This window comes from Lagopus muta, chromosome 3 (genome assembly GCF_023343835.1).
Source record: "Lagopus muta isolate bLagMut1 chromosome 3, bLagMut1 primary, whole genome shotgun sequence".
Taxonomy (NCBI): domain Eukaryota; kingdom Metazoa; phylum Chordata; class Aves; order Galliformes; family Phasianidae; genus Lagopus; species Lagopus muta.
In genome coordinates this window covers 50,725,596-50,742,063 of record NC_064435.1, presented here as the reverse complement: position 1 = coordinate 50,742,063, position 16,468 = coordinate 50,725,596, and the positions used below count along the sequence as shown (strand labels likewise).

The window sequence follows — 16,468 nt, the reverse complement described above, 5'->3', positions numbered from 1 at the left end:
GTAAAACTTGTGTTAAAGGACAATTGTATCCAGAAGTTAAAATGTGGAAAATGTTAAGTGTTTTGTAATAACAGATTATTCCCGGAAACAATTATGCTACTTTGGTGTCCTACTCATTTAAACAGCTTCGCTCCTTTTTCAGCAGTCTCCATTTGTTTATTTATAGCTCATTCATTCATTAATATTCTTTTCCAGCAACCCAAAAGACAGCTTTCCTGCAGAGTCATAAGGGTGTACAATACAATAATAGGATAGACTGAAAATGGGATAGTATATGTTTTTCAGGAATAATTTTTTTTTTTTTTTTTGCAAGTGTTTTCCTATTCAACAAAGGCCAAAAGAAATTGCTTGGAAGCTCCTTAGAAGACCTCACTATTTCACATAAACACATGAGCTGAAAATGGACCCATGGACAACATTCCATTCAAGAACCTGGAGAAGGCTGTCACGTGGGCATTCAGCAAAAGATAACAAGTATTGGAGAGCCCTGTGCCTTATTGCATTTGTAGTATAAAAGCTTAAGAGGAATGATCCTGAAACTGAATCTTACTGGAAGCTGGTTCTGTGCCTTATTTGCTTTAAGTTAGTGAGGGTATTTACTTTTTTTTTTTTTTTTATTAAGTTCAAATGGAGAAAAATCATCATTTGAATTCTGGAATATCTGCTGCTTAGTTCTCTAGATCTTTCTTACTGGAGAGAAGTTCAGTTTTGCCATGTGACAGGATACCAACATTATCCTAGTGAAACACCCCACTAGCAAATGCAGAGTTCTCACACTCTCCACAGAGGGTTAATACATCCTATTAAAGCTGTAAATTAGGGAGGCAGGTAGGAACAATCCTCTAGAAAGAATTGCCTTCTGAGGTGTTTGCCAAGATGCCCCAAGAAAAGGCAAGAAGTTTACATCTACTTTTTTTCCCCCATGGATATTTTGGGTGCAAAGTAAAATGCAGTGCCTGCAGAAGTGGCTTGTTTGAACTGGATATGGATAAGTCACCTCCATTCAGAGCAGGAAATGGAGTCTACTGGATCAGAGGCTGTCACAGAGATCTGATCAGAGCTGCTCAGACCTCTGCTAAATCTGTGTTTTGGATTGCCCTCAGTTTGAAGGAGGCTTAAACAAAGGCCTCTCAAGTCAAAATGCTTGCAGCTTTAATCCTCTTCAAGCCTACAACCTATTGCATGATTTTGGGCCCAACTCTTATCTTTCTTACACCTTGCTCAGCTCAGCTGGACAACTGGGTAAGAAGCACAGCTGCACTGAAAACAAAATGCTTCATCTATGCCACATTCAGCTGTAAAATAAAGGAACATGCAGCTTCCTTGAAGCAATCAATAAAGTGTGCAGTGGGGGAATGCAAATAAAATCACTCACAGAATACAAATCATCAATTATGATTTGCTGTTAAAACAAGGAAGAAACAATGCAAACAAGACAGAACAGAAATATGCTCTGTAGAACAAAATCAGTCTGGATTCTGCAAATGTGCAAGCATGTATAAAGCTTTACTCACATAAGGTATTTTGAATTCAGTGAGACAAGTTGAATGCCTGAATAAAAATAGCTATACATACATGCACACATTCCATAAAGTGTGAAAACAAGTTGTTTTCCATAGAAGTCTTAGTGCATTGTGAATTCAGTACCAGATATATTCTCCTTCCCAGCTGATAGATTTACCAAGCAGTGAAGGATCAATGGCAAGATGGCAAATTGCACTGCATCTCCCTGTAATGTTCAAGGTGCAAGCTGACACATCTAATACTGAAATTCCTATACACATCATTCTTTCTCACTAGTTTGAATCACTCAGCTTATGTTTGTGCATCCTTGGCACACAGGCCATTTTCACAAATATCAAGGATGTCTCTGAGGCATCAGATAAACAGACTCTACGCAGTGTAGCCTATATTTTACACAGGTACACAGAAAAAAAGCAAAGTCACAGGTTATGTTTTAAGGGAGTTCATAAATCCAGGGAGATTTTCTTTCGTTAAACTTTTTTCCAAGAAGATGGGAAATTAAGGCAAATGCTATTATTTAATCATCAGCAAACATTGAAATACTGAAACAAGAAACAGTAACAGATCTTTTTTCTTTTTTTTTTCCCCCCAGGAAATGTCTGCTGGAAACAACTGAGCAAACAGTAAAAATTGCAAGTTAGTTCTGCAAGAGTTGAATGTCCCCTCAAATCTTGCATTTCTCAGCTAATATTTCAGATCTGGTTTCATTTAACATTCTTTACTTCCCTTAAAGCCTAAAGATTACTTAAGTTTCACACGCACACAAAATAGAAAAAGTGACAAAAAAAGGAAAAAAAGGAAAAGAAAGAAAGCAAGAAATAGTCAATGGGTTATCTTCACAAATTACACCAGTGATTCAGTGCTTTGGATCTGAACTCTAGCAAGGCCGCTTAAGAACAAATACAACAAAACCAATACCATAGTATTGTCTGCTCATGCCTTGTCTAACATGAAAAGTGAATCGAGAATGAAAAATGGGAAAGCGTGATTCGTTTTACATACATAGAAACTCTGGTTTCCTTCGCATACTAATATGATTTCCCCTATGCATCTATAGATTTTCCTGTTACCAGTGCTAAACAGAAAAGTAGCCAAGTTGTAATGTTGTAGGGCTTCCTGCAAGCAGTTACACATGCGAATTAGTAAAAAATTCCTCTAAAGAAATAAGGAGTCCACACAGCTTTTCTAAGGAGAAAAAAACATTGCTATCCTGTTGTATCACCTGGAAGGACTCAATAAGTGTGCGGACCAAGAGAAATCTGGTCAGTTTGGATTTCCAGAGTGCCTCACAGAGTATCTGGGTTGGACAAGTATACAGAAAATGACAAAGTCCCATGGAGAAGTAACTGCTTCAGAGATGGGGAACACAAGGTAGGAACAAACCAAAAGGCTCTGTCCATGCTGTTCAGCACACCCCCCATCACATTCATACTCTGAAATGGGATGAGTCTATTTCAGTTCCAAAGACATTCAAAGCAAAGATGAGGGTGACAGTGAGGAGCTGCACAAGCGTTTCATAAAACTGTCTGAGTAACAAAACAACAAAGAAAACCCTGTGTAAACAAATGCACACAGGAAAAATAAATCCTAACTTAACCTGGACTGTTTCCACTTAGGGACAAGATTTTAGGATTATAGCAGAAAATTCCATTCACTTGGCTGTCCCATAGCCATCAAAAAAAGCAAATCAAATGCCAGGAATAAAGGCAAAATATCAGTGCAAAACATATTGTAATATATACATATTGTTATTATAAAAATCTGCAGATTGTATGAGTCTGTGTGCATCTAACTTTTGAATACTGACATATTTTTCATCCCACCAGTACTGCAGTACAACAGTACCAGAAAAGGGGCAAAACGCCAAGGATGACAAGAAGCACAAAGCAGCTTCTGTACAAAAGGTAATTTAAAACTATAGGGCAATTAATCTCAGAACAGAGATAAATGATAAAAACCACAAGTGGCAAGGAGGATATGACCAAATACTCATTTCCAGTACTGTTGGAAATAAAGGCACCAAAAGTGTTTCTCAGGTGATAGTATCACGGTAGTTCTGTATGTTTCCTATGCAGCCATCCTTCCACCACTGAGTACAGCTTGCTGGAGCTGCATGCACAACTCCAAAGGCTGCTCTCATTTCACCCACAAGATGCTGGGAAGTTGTTCAGACTCTCAGCCTGGTGTTCCCAGGGAAGCCATTGATCTCAGGTTTCAAACACTGCCAGAGCTATATCTCCCTGTGCTGCTCTCTCCTCCCTTTGAAAGGAGACCCCTGCTTGGCCAATTGTTCTGCACATACTCTATTCTGCACACACCAGTCATGCTTAACAAGCCCATTTCCTCCTGCCCAGGAGTTTCTCTTTGTCTCGTATCACTTACAATCCACGTGCATCATGGAGCTATAAAACACTACCAATCCAAAGCAACATGATGTAATTGCGCTCTCGATTTTATGATTTCTTCTTGTCCTCACAACATCTTGTAAGTAAGAGATCAGGTCTCATTCGGGGTTTTACAGGTCTAGGTTTTACAGGAAGAATCTTTGCAATGTAAGGAGGTGTGTACCATTATTCAACCCTTTTCTGCTGCTTCCCATAGTACCACTGTTTTGGAAAGCTGAAAAGACTTTAAAGAGCAGCCTGGATAGGAAAACTGAAATCTAATGCATATGCACTTGAAAGACAAAAGACAAGGACGCAGCATGTTTCCATGGCTTCAGAGGACAGAAAAAAATGCAAGCAGGACAGACCACCACAGTGTCACCACGTACAGAGGAGTCTGCCCACCCAGAATGGGAGCCTACAAGGAGCATCACCCTCAACCACCAGCTAGGCATCCCAGAGGCTGCGCAGCTTCCAGTTCCTGTTCCCCAAAGAGGATGGGGCAGGGTCAGCCCAGCAAGCAATTTACACTCCTAAAGAGGAGCCCCAAACAAGGTTCTTTCAAGAGGTCAGGGTACAGAAATCCCCAATGCTCCTCTAGCCCTAAAAGTCAGTGTCCTAAAAACACCCACTTCAGCCCCGTTGCTAAGGGCACAAACTCAAGAAGTCTTGCTAAAGCAAAATATCTTTTTGAATCTCATCGTAAACACTCTGGAGAGAACAGACAAAAAACAGCCTTCTTTCTGATTCCCTTTTGAACTAGGTACATTATTTCTGGGTTGTACATTACAACAAGTGTCTCATTGATTTCCCAGTCACAAAGAAATCATTCTTTTCATGTCTTGTGACAGATGTTTCTTCGGATGAACAGCATTGACTTCAAACAGGAATTTTTACCTCACAGAATAACTTTTCCAAAACTGATTTTAAAGTATCTATTAGCAAACCAAAAGCAGGCACATTATATTTCTGAAGCAAAGTGTGAGCAGGAAGTCTGTTTCAAACCGAAAAATGTCTTAGTCATTTGGCATTTTTTGTCCTGTACAGAACTGATCACAGTGCAACATAACAGGTGCCTAATTAAGGAGCAGTTGCTTGTCTTTTTTTTCATCTTTTTTCATCTCATTATCAGCCTTGAAAGATTAAGCTCCAGACACATCTATGTTTCATTTCAATCACCTCTCCTTCATTAACAGAGACCAGCTTAGGGCACTTACAACATTCTCACACTCAAGGATTTGCTCATTTGGCAACTCTTGAAAAAAAATATTGAAGAAAATGGGGGAAAAAATACAGAAGTGTATAAATAATCTTTTCTACTTTGAAAGTAGAGATGAAATAAAGGAAAACAGGGAAAATAAATTTGTGATTTACAGAGGTATGAAAAGGGAAATATTTGACGCACCATTTTGTTCTTTGGTTTAGAAATAGACAATGGCAGAAAGACAGTCTTGATCTTTTCCTCTTAATCCTTCACCATACAAACCTATTGTTGTACTTAAGCTCACTACAAATGTGGAATAAACCTCCCACATGAGCTACTTAGTTAAGCATTTTGGCAGGGGGAAATGTGATTACAACTTTAACAGGGTACTTGATTTCGCCTGGAGAATTTGTAGTGCTGTTCTCTCAAGAGACTGCAGCAAAAGGTATAGAAAAGAGCAGCTAATACATCTTACAATGAACACGGCATGAACAGCTTTGCACAGCAGTTACCTCACAGGCTTCTTCAGTTCGACCAGAGCACAGCTGAGCAGAAGTTTTTTGAAGAAGATTGTCATATTAGCTGCTTTTGGCCCATCAGGAAATATTTCAAGATGTCTCATAGAACAGATGAAAAATACACTCACTAATTGACTGTTAGATCATCATTGAGCTTGTAAACATCTGTCTCATTAGAAATTTAATGGAGAACGCCCAGCTTTATGATTTAAGACTGAGGTAAAAAATGAGAATATGAGAGACCAAATCTTCATGTGCATGAGGTTATCCAGTGTGGATTGCTCATACTCATTACAGATATATCAGATGACATGCTTGCTTCAGTTTCTCAGATCATATAATATGCAATGGGATTGATCTTCACAACTGGAATTATGTATTCTGAACTCTGCTCTGCTAATATGTGCTGCTCTGCATGCATACCAGTAACCACTACATTTTCCTATCTGTGCATACAAAGCTGCAAAATAAGGATGCTACCAAACAGAACAACAGCATAACAGAAAAGTAAGAACCACAAATACTCCCACTCAAGAAATCTGAAATGGCACCACAGCTCCTCTAAGAACTTTCCTAGTGGGAGGAATAAAAAGAAAAGCAAAAACAAGTAATCATCTCAAGCATATAAGCATTTTTTAAATTAATTCTAGTTTGTAAAAATTCTGTTGGATAGGAAAGAGTTTAAGAGAATACATTAGTCACAGAAAACAAAGAGATGTTTTATTCCATGACTGAGCCTTTAGAAACAAAGAGCAGCACATACCTCCTTCTGTTTTGCTCTATCGAATCAAAAGCTCTCATGGCTTCTAGTGAATAACATAGCCCCATGCTTGTTTTTTTATACATACAAGTATGGCACTTCTGTTCACATGTGGATTTTGCCACGGAATACTTGCAGCCACACATCACAATAACAGGGCCTGTTATTGTGCATATACGTATGGCATATAACATGCACGTATGTCTGACTGCTTATATGCAAATGCATGCATGGCATGCAAATACCAGCAGACTTGGAGTTCCATCAACACAGGCTGCGTTATCCCCCAGCCAACCCAAGCAGCTATTTCAGTCACTGCAGGAGCATGGGTTACACACGCATACAAAAACAAACACATGGGGTGACATCCTCTCCACATGAAAAGAAGAGTCTGTCATCTCCGTGGGCGTCAATTTAGCATAATCCCCACAGAAAGATACTGCTTGCTTTAAAATACACAGATGTCTTATTTAAGAAGGGCTCATTCATTTCAGGCCCAGAATACATAAACAAGCCTTGAGTAACACGGCAAAAAAAGGTACTTTTTGCTGATGTGTTGTGGTTTAGGATTTCTGAGGAGGTAAAGTATGGAGCTCAGTTGTTGTTTTCATTTTCTGAGGGGGTTTTATTATTATTAAGTTTTAATTCAGTTTGGCTCGATCTTTATTTTGTAGGTATGTAAATATAGGCAACCCAGTGCCAATAGCTAAAGAAACAATTCTGGTCAAAATGAAACACAGAGCTCTAGGCTATAAACCTAAGACAAAAATCAAAGGATTTAAATGAAATTTGCCATGGCAACTCATTACATTCAAAGCTATCCATGATATTTTATTAAACATCAGTTAACTGCATCGTTAAACCAGATAAATGCTAGCTCAGGAAATGAAATGGTCACTGCCTAAACCTTTAACATGCTAGAGACACACTAATGCTGAATCAGCTCAGAGGAGTAGCCCCAGCTCATCCACAGGCTTATCTTCAAGAGTAGTCCTTACTGATGTCTCTAGAAGTCATCTCCTTTCTAGATGAAACTCTAAGATGTGTCTCTAAAACGAGGGTGACTGAACAGAGCAGTGTTTCCAAGGAGGTGCATCACCTTGAAGGCGTAAGAGCACATAATTGTTTGACATGCCATGTCTCAGCTATTTGACCCATAGGTTTGATTTTAAGTTCTTTTTATATGGACTGAACATAAAGCCAAATACTAAATAGAAAAATCGCTCTTCAAGGTAAGAATCAAAGTCTCAGTCCGCACATTATGTTTCACAATGTCCAGGTGTCTCAGTGGGAGACCTAAGAGTCATAAAGCAAGTACCTGAGATGACATCCCTCCTCTCATTTCAGAAATAATCCTTATTGCTGCCAGTTGCCTTCAGTTTAAGGTGCTTTTCTGGAGTGATGGAGTTAATTAGTGCTCAAGATGTTTCATCCAAAAGTACACTACTTCATAGTTTCCCCTGAATTTTATCTGTTATTCACTCAAGTCAGTTGAATTCAACTGGTGTTCTCCCTGATCACTGAAATAATTTATGCTACTACATGGATTTATTAATCACTATTTGCAAATCATTAGAAAATTTAGGAAATTAGCTATATAGCATAGCTTCCATCACAGGATATGAATTCATCACCATTCTTGTACAAATTTTACTATAATATTATTGGGGTTTGTTGGGGGCGGGGGTTGACACCCAAAACATATCATTTCTCACACCATGGCTGTTCAAACCTTTTGTGGAGATGTTTTACCAAGATTAAAATTTTGAAGTATCAACTAACTTTCCTTTATCTGTTATTGTATTATGACCCAATCTAAGCTTACTAACAGATGGCAAAAGCTGTGCCAGTTATGTTTGAGTGCATCATTGTACTTTTAATCTTTTATTTCACTTTCACTTTTTTTTTAAAGCAAGAAGAATGAGTGCAGATGTTGTTGCTCTGTAACTACCCAAATCTCCTCCTTTTAAACTTATGAACAATAAAGAACCAACACAAAAAATAAATTAAAGCAATAAGAATTTTTAAGTAATGAGATCTTTAGATACCCAACTACTGCCTTAAGCATATGGTGTTAAGAAAATGCTCTATTTCTGTGTATGTGTAAATAAGTAGGTTTCAGATGAAGGCATAGTAAAGCTTGTTCAAAAATAAGTAGCCTCATTCCAGGCATTTTGAGGACTAACATAACATATGCTGATCTGCACTACAAACAGCCCCGCTGTTCATCTCACTGTTTAGACGTAAATACAATGTGCAGCAATTCAAAACACATTTTCTCAGTCCACCAAATCAAGTTCTCATTTCCCACAGGCTTAAAAGTGGCTGAAAGAATAGGGAAACTTAAGTGGCTGCCAAAATATATCTAATGTAGCCATTTTTCCCTCAATCTCTCTTGCTTTAAGAAGCTACAAGGAACATGGCTTATTTTACCACATATCCCAGGCCACAGACACATTTTCCTACTGCTAGAACCTCTGCAGGCTGTGATGGGGGTATTATCTGCTTCTCAGGGAATTCAAGACTGCTACAGAAAATATTCTTACAAATGTTATCACAAATAGCATACTAAAATCAAAATATTCTCTCAGAAATGCGAAGGAAAAAAAAAAGATTCAAGAATTCTAGAATCCTTACCAGCTGAGAGAGGAGGACCAAATCACAAGATGCCTGTGAAAGAAACACAGATGTTTTGATCTCCCAAATTTAAAGGGTTGGTTTTCCCAAAAGTACTTACTGGGAATAATGCATGAACCATTGCATGTCGTTAATATGTAGATTAGGCAACATTCCTCATTACCCAAGTAAAATCAAAAGTCATCTTTTAAATAAAAGGAGAAAACTTATTTTGTATGGGTCCTTGGTATTAATCTACATTTTGCTGTGAACCACACGTACTATATCTCTCCAGGGCAATAGCAATGCTCCCAGTTTCTACTGCAAAGCTTACCTCCTGGTTGGTCATACCATGCTCTCCCTGGACCACCTGAGATGAGGCACTCACATGTCCCTCTCTGCAGTTTTTTTTTTTCCTGTATCTCTCTAGCTTAAATCACTCAACATATGACCCAGCATAGCACATAACTCCATACTGTCCAGCCAGCAAGAGGTAGAATTGTCCCAGGTGTGATAACATCTCACCTAATTCACTACAATGGTCTGGGGCATGGCATGGTCTGAAGAGAAGACCTGACCCCCTTCTTCCTTTATCTAGAAGTATGTATGGCACTGGCATTTTCAGAAACCCTCCCAGTCCACCCAACACAGAGTTACTGGCAAGCAATCTCAGCAGTGTTATGCACAGATCAGCAGCCAGTTCTAGAAAAATAAAAGCAAGAAACACATCCCCACCCTGGGGTGAAAAATTCCTTCCTCAAGTCTGAGATGATTCTGACCTAACGTGTAGTTCAACACAACATGAGATCTCAGCATCATCCAAGATGATTTTAAAAAGCCTATGTTCTAGTGAGAACGATACAAAAAAGTGATGCAAAGGGTACCTCAGGGGACAGGGGTGAAAAATGGAGCAAGGAGAACTTGTGAGCCTGGTGATTTCTCAAAGGGCAGTAGCATAGCACTCATATCAGTCTATGAGTTTCTCACAAAGGATACCTCCTCTGTTCAACAAGTACCTCCATTACTCAAAGTCACAGCCCCAGTAGGATCATCACAACAGCAAGATGACACCACAAGCAGCAGCCTAACAGCCCTACATCTCAGCAGCCACAATGCAGCATTAGACCACCAGCAGTCATTAAAAGCATTCTGTCACCAGGGTAACGACTAGGACTAGCAGGCTTGGATCATCACTCAGCTGTGCGTATGATCCTCCAGCTGAGTTACACTCACCTATCCTCCAAGGAAGGTGAACATAAACTTCAGAGACCTGCAATAAGCCAGTTCCCATCCCTTGCCTTCTTCATTCACTAGGCATGAATGTCTTCCTGTAGGGAACCATATGTTACAGCGCTGATAAACACAAAAGACAACAACAAAACCAAATCCCAAAGTGATCAGTTAACTGCCAGTTTTACTCAGTATTTTCATTCTTAGCAGCTCCCTAGCTTAAGGACTGATAACATCTATGTACAATCAGTGAACATACAGATGATGTAGTATACGCAGAAGTTTGGCTGATGTAGTCATTATACTAGAGTAGGAAAGAAGGACACTCACCCTATCCTGGGCTCACATGGGAAATTCTGGTGGAGTGTACTTCTGGTGGACTATATCCTTCCCCTCTGGTAGCCAGCTCTTAAATGGGGATAGGAGAGGTGGAGCTGGGCTCCACCCCATCCTGCAGCACAGGTGAATTGCCTTCACCTGTGCTCCTGTGGCTGACTCATTGCTCGCCTCAGGTGATCAATCAGAGGCCGTGGTTCAGCAGCCCAGTAAATTCTATGTGACACAACCTCTGGTACTAGATTGATAGACCCTGAATAGCCCAGTCCTCATCTACCCAGTCATCCACCAAGCCAACTTTTCAGCTGTGTCAGAGTGGACTTGTAATGTTTCAACCACACCAGGGAGGAGTTAATCTAGAAGGATAAGAGGGAAGACTGCTATCCCACCAACAAGTAGAGGCTCTGTGGTTCCTTCACAGAGATGAAGCTTCTATGAGAGTTATTGACAGGAGAGAACTGGTACCAATGGGAGTACCTGGCAATCCTGGCAGAAGAGCTCTGGCAGTACAACTTCGTTGGCAGATGTTTCACATGTCCTCCAAGCACTCAATCATAGAATTATATCATAGAATCATAGAATGGCTTGGGTTGGAAGGGACAGAATCAAAGATCATCAAGTTCCAACCCCCCTGCTGCAGGCAGGGCTGCCAACATCCACATTTAATACTAGACCAGGCTGTCCAGGGCCCCATCCAGCCTGGCCTTGAACACCTCCAGGGAAGGGGCATCCAAAGCCTCTCTGGGGGGCCTGTTCCAGCACCTTACTTCTCTCATAATAAGGAACTTAAGAAGCAGATGGAATGCCTAAGAACAATTTACTTCAGTGACTCTTGTAATGCCAAAATTCAAATTACACATTTGCACTAGAAGCATGCAAAACAAAAATGTCACCATTAGCATCAATGAGATAACAAAAGACACAACTACATCTTCGTGCCCAAGTACACAGTATGGAACTCACACTTAACTGGAAATGTTGAAACAGGTATTTTATCGAATCAAAATGAATTTCAATTTAAAGACATCACCATTGCCTGAGAAATAATGACACCGAAGCTTTGCCAGATCTAGTCCATGTGAATGTTCCATCTCCAGACATATCAATGCTATTTCTTTTTTCTCTTCAGGAAAGAAAAAAAAAAAGTTATGAAAACAGGCTGTGTCCGATATCCACAAGCTCTTTGATCCTAACTGTGAAAATAAATTATTTTCTGGATTAGATTATACCTTTGGGAGTTCTAGTAGTATTGTCTGTAAATTTCCTTTAGCTGTGCATAACAGATGGTCAGCATGTTAGTTTTATTTACAGACCATCAGCATTCACAGAAAAGCAGAGGTGGAAGGGGAACAGCCTGTTTGTTTCAACATGAAGGACCTCTCTTGGAAGAGATTACTGATAGGTTTAGGGGGACTTGAGGGAGACTTTTTGCTTAAATTGTTTTGCGTTATCAGTTTGGACTTAAACATCCATCCCACAGCTCTATTGTTCTCCCCTAGAAAATCTTCATCAAGGTTTAATCATTAATCAAAAAGGAAATTAAACTAAAACCACCTTAAACTATAGTGAATTATGTCTTGGCAACTCTATCCTTTTGACCCTGTTATCATTTTGATGAATCCACCCCATTGTGTTGTGCTGTATGGTACAGTGCTGGTTTGCATGAGCTGTAACACAGGCTTCCAAGCAAGTAGTATACTGACTGATTAGCTTGTAAATGCCTATGTTAACAAAACCTCCAAGTGTGTGTAGACAATGTCATGGATTGGCTTAAGCCAAACTACTGAATAAAATCAACATCCAGGCAGCAATTCTCATTCATCAGAGAGAAATCTGGAAGTGACTCAAGCCCTCCACATTATAAAGATCAGATTTTCATAAGTTAATGGGGAAGAAAACATTGCATAGAGAGTAGTTTTCCTTAAGAATAAGTGCCTGGGATTTATTAGTAGTAGATCATAGAATCATAGAATGGCCTGGTTGAAAAGGGCCACAGCAATCATCTAGTTGCCAACCACCAGACCAGGCTGCCCAGAGCCACATCCAGCCTGGCCTTGAATGCCTCCAGGGATGGGGCATCCACAACCTCCTTGGGCAACCTGTTCCAGTGTGTCACCACGCTCTGTGTGAAAAACTTCTTCCTAATATCTAACCTAAATCTCCCTTAGTTTAAAACCATTCCCTCTTGTCCTATCACTATCCACCCCTTGTAAACAGTTGTAACCTCCCCTGTTTGCATGCTCTTTTCAAGTATTGGAAAGCCACAATGAGGTCTCCCTAGAGCCTTCTTTTCTCCAAGCTAAACAAGCCCAGTTCCCTCAACCTTTCTTCACAGGAGAGGTGCTTCAGCCTTCTGATCATCTTAGTAGCCCTCCTCTGGACCCATAAGATCTACTATTAAATGTTCATAATCAATAATTCACTGTTAATATAAATATTTTAACAATCCACTTATCTCCCTTTTCTTGGGAAGACAAGAAGCAATTCAAATGGTCTTCCTCCAGCCTCCTCTGCTGTGGGTCCTTACCCATACCATGCCAATCCACTGCCATTCTCATCATCTCTGCTGTAGCTTGATGTTTTGCAATACACCCACATAGGGTCACCTAGTCAGGAAGCCTAGTATAATGTCACGATCTAGATCTAGCAATAAGCTATAATTATCATTGGAAAAGATGCTTTCCTACTGATATCATTTCAGTGTCATCAGAGCTGCTGAAACAAATACTTCATTGTTTTACTGCATAAACATCCTTCTAGGTCATGTCTGCCTTGTTGAACTCTTTCTGTGCCATCAGAGGACAGCAGATGTAGCCAAACTACGTCAGCTCTGCAAACCCACTGTTTCCCACTTCAGCAGCTAACCAAATTGTGTCCACACATCATTGCCAGGGAGCCGGCTCCTTCCCAGAAGGGAAATAGAAAATGTACTGTATCATTGTGAGGCAGCTCCAGCATGCTAAATAGAGCCATATACTATCAATGCATGAGCAAAAGCTGCTGCTGAGGGGAAATAAAGGTTATGTTTGGTTTTGAGGTTTTAAAAGCATTTTCTTCCTTTTTTTTTCCCTCTTAAACCAAAGGGATCCAAACCAGAAGTTCCTTCCTGTCTGAAAGAGTTAGGCCTGGGACTTTCATGGCCTGATTCTCCTCTTGGCTGTACTGAGTCAGTCAAATGTGCATCCAGTGAGTCAACAGAGCCACTTCAGTGTAAAACCAAGGCAAGGGAGGCAAAGATACGCTCTCCATCCAATCTACTCCTTCTTGAGCATGAGCAGTTCAGCCCTACTGACAAACCTAGCTCCCTTGCCCACACTCTGCCTGGATCTTCTGGCTCTATCCTGTGGAATCAGGTAAAAAACAAGGAATGCTTCCTCAGGCTGTCTGTATGACCAAGCTCCTTCCAAATCTGGGTGCAACAACATCTCCTAATATCTTAAACTAGACAGGACTGCAAACTGGGGTTTGGACAGCAACAAAGGTTTTGCCCTCTTCCATACCATCAAACTGAGAACCAAATCCAATCCTGACAAACAGAATTAGTGAGAGTGTTGTGTAAAGTCCTGGCTATTCATGATAGGTTTTCCATATACTGGCTACTGATAAACAGTCCTAAATTGATTCTGACTGATATCAGAAACCCAGTAAGAATAAGACAGATACCGTGCACAGAATTTTCACCGGATTGTGCAAAGATATACGTTCCCAAAGTCTTAGGCAACTCTGAGTCTTCAGTAGGTTCTTTCTTTAATCATCTCCTAAAACCTGTGAACCAGTGTTATACAAAAAGTTGTTGACCTCTTTAGTAAAGCAAGTAGGGCTAAGTAGATGTTAGGGAATCTAACAGCAGTAAGTTACATGTTCTTCCTCTTTACCCATAAAAGATATTCACAGACTTTCTTTTTTACTTTTTTTTTTTTTTTTTTAATTTCTTGGGAAATTATCCAATCTGTATGCACTGAAACACTGATGATTCTTTGATGTTTTCCTTCACTTCTCTCCTGTCAGACTGCCCAAAAAATTAAATAGGTAGAATTTTAGTATTTTATTACTTCTATAGCCTTATTCTATGATTTTCTAAGATGTTTATAAAGAAGGAAATCAACCTCTTCCTGGATACCAATGAACTATCAACTTCCTCTAGCCAGCATTTTCGTACCACATGAAAAGCTGCTTTGAGAGGCGGAGTTAATAACTTTGCTCCAGCTATAAATGGGGAGTGAAAAAGAAAGAAAAGAGTGAATGAGGAGTGTGCCTTAAAATGCTTCCCTTGAACTCCTCTTCATTTCACCACAAAGAGGTAGAAGTTCAGTATGTGGGATCAGGCTGTGCTTACGCTTCTTGGATTTGGGAAGGATTTAAGCAAAGAGAAGGCAGGCAATGTGTCAGAGCACCCACCAAAGCAAGGGGGCTCAGACAGAACCAATCCTGCAGATCAAAGTACACAGAATAATTTCTAGATTGTTCCCAAATACATACACACAAGATTTCTTAACTCTCACACAAGTCTTTGCAAATCCCTTCATACATGTATCTGGAAATGCTCTTTGCTAAAATACAAATGCCCCTCTTCTTGGTGGCCCAGAAGGAAACCTGGGACATCCATTAACAACTTCAGAGCTTGCCAATACCCTGAAACCCGTAACACTGGGTAAAGCACCTGGCCTGATGGTTCCTAGGTTAATTTTTATGGTTTTATTTTTCCCCCAATAAACTTGCAGGCAACTACATCCTTTTCTCAACAAGTCTCTGGAGGAGAGTTTTGCCTCTCTACTTTAAGAGAGGGTTTAAGTTCAATAGTTTTCCAAGCTGGGCTGAGATCACAGATCAGGCTGGAACTGTTGGCCCACCCCTCAAATTCTGGGAGGTAAATCAGAGAAAATCATACCCCATATCATGTGCCTAAGCCAAAAAGCATTTCTTAATGGCTGGGCCAGCTCAGATAGCACCCTTAACAGGCTTGGGACACCAAGCCACCCACAGCTTGAACAAGAGGGTAGGTGCTGACCAGAAATATTAAATACACATCTTCCACGATGTCTATAAAAAAAGGACTGGGAAGAGCCTCAGACAATTGGCTCAGTGTCCAAAATAGTGCATAACTGGAAGTAGACTGGAGAAGAAGGTAGCCTGTTAAAATGGGTAAATTCCCCAGGAGGCAGTGATATCTAAGCTCATTCAAGACCTGAAGGAACATGAAGATTTGGAAGAATAGACAAATATCTGGAGACACAGCATGGGGCACAGTGCTGCACATTTCCTAGGACCCAAACTTCATGTTATTTGTCTTGGTTGTGGGGCAAATTTTTTACTTTCATTCCTGGGAAAACAGAAGAGACCACTTCTGCAGGAAGGAACTGGGTCTTCTGACACTACAAGGAAGACAGGGCATACAGGGAAGCTGAAATGCGTTAAAAGTTAAGACAGCCATCATGAACAGATCAAGAAAGCTGCAGAACTGCAAGGATGGTGGGCTAAGGACTGAGCCAGATCAGACAATTGTGTGCAGAGCAGAGGGCTGGTGGGGAGCGCTTTGCCTGAGTAGATTTGTTGTTGAGAAGCAGAACTGCATATGCTTAATTCTGAGAGAAAGGAAGGTAAAAATACCACGCTGTCAGAAACAGGCTTGCCATGGTCAGCAGGAAACAACAATCATTGAGAGGCACTTTGCCTCAGCACTTCTGGAAACAGAGCACACTGAAAGAAAGAGACTGAAAGAGAGGTACAAGGGTTTTATGCTGGGATTGAACAATGACAGCAAGGCTGAAGGAAGCTAAGATCTGCCATATCAGGTACTCAAATTTCAGGGAAGTTCCATATGTTCCCAGAACCAGTTTCCAGCTCTTGAACAGTAAAGAAGGAACAAGACAGAGGAGCCTGCTCACACCCTCCCTGT

General features: G+C 40.3%; 1 long non-coding RNA gene across 6 annotated transcripts in view; it reads right to left on the bottom strand.

Moving 5' to 3' along the window:
- Positions 1–10,622, bottom strand: part of LOC125690359 (uncharacterized) — a 76,778-nt gene extending 66,156 nt beyond the window's left edge. For 3 of the 6 annotated variants that reach the window (XR_007375638.1, XR_007375639.1, XR_007375640.1), the window contains exon 1: positions 10,567–10,611. This is a non-coding gene — a long non-coding RNA (uncharacterized LOC125690359). Of the gene's footprint in view, positions 1–9,027; positions 9,078–10,566 lie in introns of those variants that run through there. The other 3 variants (XR_007375637.1, XR_007375642.1, XR_007375641.1) reach the window with 3 other exon arrangements.
- Positions 10,623–16,468: the final 5,846 nt, after the last annotated feature.